Consider the following 3,472-nt stretch of genomic DNA (forward strand, 5'->3'; position numbering starts at 1 on the left):
GGGTGCATACCAGCACCACAAGAAGAAGGTTACCGGAAACTGTGACCAGACAGATAATGCCAAATACCAGGAAGAGCAAGGGGCTCAGTTCCTTGAGGTCTCCAAACCCTGGTAGAAAAAACTCAGTTACAACCATAGTGGTATTTCCTGGCCCCACTGCAGGCATATGTTCCTGAGACAGTCTTAGTTTCTCCATACCAGTATGTCTGCTCACTCTTCCACTTAGATTCCCCCATGTGATCCATGTATATCAGTGTTTAGAGCTCTGCACTGATGGGCTGTTTGTTTGACTCTGGTTCTTATCAGAAACAGTTAGGTTTGCTGTTGGGAAACTATTTCTAGAAATCAACTGATCTGTCATCTGAGCAGAGTATGAAACAAGAACAAGGAATCCAAACAGGAAGGACAGCCTAATGAAAATCTATTCCCCACTCTAAAGGAAAAAATTATGCCGTGAGCAGGTTAACACCTGTAAATCTAAAACAGCAAGCTAATACTCTCAAATTCACATTTGAAAGAGGTACATAGAGACCATGATTAGAATCTGTTGTTTGCACAGAAGAAATTCACATGGAAAATACTTCCTAGATATTGACAATTCCAAGAAATGGTGGCTATCCCAGCAGTTCATATTTGTGGCCTTCTTGAGTAAAGCCTGAACTAAGGGGTGAAAGGGCATGACTGTTGCAGAGAAACATTCCATCAATGCTGTGGGTTCATCCATGCTTGTTTGGAAATGCTGTTCCTGGTGCAGTTCCTTGGCAAAGTATGTTGTAGAAAACTATGTGTATACCCTAAAGGTGAATAAGGATTTTTGTTCCCCCCCCCCGAACACAATATTTTTTTAATTACTTGGGAATTTCATACAATGCACCCCAATCACACTCACTTCCAATTCCAAGGATTGTTTATCTTTAAATATTGCTTCGTAAAATACTGGAATTTATGCTTGGAAAGGAAGCCTAGAAGATTACACTTTAAACTACCACTTAGAATTGTATTATATATATCTAAACAAATACATGCATGCATGCATATACAAGTATACATACATCTTGATGCATTCACACATTTAAAGAGAAAGGGCTTATATATAATCTTGGTTCTCACTTCAAATTTGGGTTTATGTAGTCAGTCAATTGGAATATTTGCTCCATAGGACTTGCCTGACATTTGAAGAAAATGACTATGGGTTAGGTCTAAATAAACAGGCTTTCTGTAGCTGAAAGTTTCTCTCTGGCCCTGCCTGGACCACAGTCCCACAGATGCTTATAAAATAATTACTCAGAGACTTATATTAATTACCAATTGCATGGCACATGGCAGGCTTCTTGCTCGCTAGCTCTTATAACTTAAATTAACCCATTTCTATTCATCTATGTTTTGCCATGTGTTCCATGGTTTACTGGTCTGCTAGCATGTTGTTCCTTGAGTGGCAGGCTGGCATCTCCTAACTCTGCCCTTCCTCTTCCCAGAATTCTCCTAGTCACCCTGCCTATACCTCCTGCCTGGCTACAGGCAATCGGCTTTTTATTAAACTAGTGTACAAGAGCATTATCCCACAGCAGCTTTCCATATGTATAGGCAACAATAGAAAAGAAACTAACATTTTTTTCTTCAACTTTGTTATTGGTCTGCTTGGCAAGGCAGTGTTGGGATAATGCTGAAGCACATGAACTTCAAAGCAACACTGCCTGGATCAAATCTCACCCTCTCAATGTATTGACTATGTAACCTCAGCCAAGTTACTTCACCTCTCTTGAGCATTAGCTGTCTCATTTGAGAAATACATGTGATTGGAGGAGTGTCTGACATAAAGCAATACTAAAGAAGCATTAAAGATTTTTGTTTACATGGAAAAAGTATTGAGAAAACATCCCCATAGAAAGATTAACCAACATTGCTATTCACTACATAGTGAAAAAATTTAAAACATTATAAATGCACAGAAGGAAATTTGTATGATTTTATTACTTTAATTTTTTATTTAAATTTATTTATTTAGTGTGTATGAACATGTATCATAGCACATATATGCAGATCAGGGGACAATTTTGGAAGTCTGTTCTTTCCTTCTAGCGCGTGAGTCCTAGAAATCAAAATCAGGTCATCGGGCTTAGCAGCAAGTGCCCTAATCCACTGAACCATCTCACAGATCCTGTTATTACTATTAGCTATCACCACTTAATTTCAACACTTAATTTAACCCCAAGATACTTTCAAATGTCATTAGCATAAACTTATCTAACTATGTAAGGCTTTGATGAGATCACGTATATGAAGCAGGGGCCATTTAGAGAATATTCAATAAATCGTGTCATAACAATACTAACAATTTTCCTGACTCAGCAAATCAACATGTAGCAGAGTGGATATACACAGTCCTGTGTGACTCCAATAGGTACGATCTTTCCACCATACAATTAGACATAGTGCCTACTATAATTTACATGTTTGTGTATCTGTGTGTGTGTGTGTTCTGGTTTTGTACAAAGGGATTTTAGAAAAAATTTCTCTAAAAGAGTTAAAAGGCAGTGCTCTTGTACCTTTTAGCTAGCCTTCTTCTTCCACATCCATTCTGTACCAGTTCCCCACCACACACAAGCTGTGGGCACCCACACTGCTCTCTTTGTTCTTTTGGCTCCCATTCTTGTCCAGCTCCTGACCCTTAGTTCAACCTCCTCTTTGAGGAGGAACTCAGGATTTTCACTGGATGTTCTCAGCACAGGCTCCTTCCTCCTTCTCAAAAGTTTTGGCTGAGTCTCATTCTCCATGTTTTTTTTTCAAAACTGAGGTCATCGTTAACCATTTCTTTTAGCAATCAATCCCTACCCAATTCTGCTGCCACCTTCCCTTCTTCCTGAAATCTTTTTTTTTTTTTTGGCTTGTATCACTTTTCACACACCATATAATATTAATACATTAAATTTAATTCTAACAATTTGCTTTTCTAATGCATAATCCATGAAAGCAGGGATGTCTCTTTATTATTCACTAATGAATTCTCCTTTCTTAGAATATTGCCTAGCAGAGAGAAGACAGGATGGGTACTTTCTTTATAATTTGATGAGGTAGTACGATGGGATGAATATGATTTTGTCTCTTGAGCAAAACAAAACTGTGTTTATATCTCAGCAACATTCCCTCATAGGACGCTGGAACACTTAGGTATGTTCAGTCTGCCTCTGTGTCCTCACATGCAAAGTAGAAAATTTCACAGGACCTCTTATACATTTCCAAATATCCATTTTGTCTTTTAGAACATGGACTTAATTTTTTTCTTTTTCTTAAAGGCCAGAAAGTAACATTTTAAGATCTGGGAACCAACCTTAGTATTTGTCATAAGTATTTCTTAAATGCTATGAAAGTTAGGAAGCTGCATAGATAATATAAAAATGAATTAGGGTGGTTATGTTCTGCTAAAACATTATTTCCAGGCTGGCCAGATGGCTCAGCAGGTGAAGGTGCTCAC

This window comes from Peromyscus maniculatus, chromosome X, assembly GCF_049852395.1.
Source record: "Peromyscus maniculatus bairdii isolate BWxNUB_F1_BW_parent chromosome X, HU_Pman_BW_mat_3.1, whole genome shotgun sequence".
Taxonomy (NCBI): domain Eukaryota; kingdom Metazoa; phylum Chordata; class Mammalia; order Rodentia; family Cricetidae; genus Peromyscus; species Peromyscus maniculatus.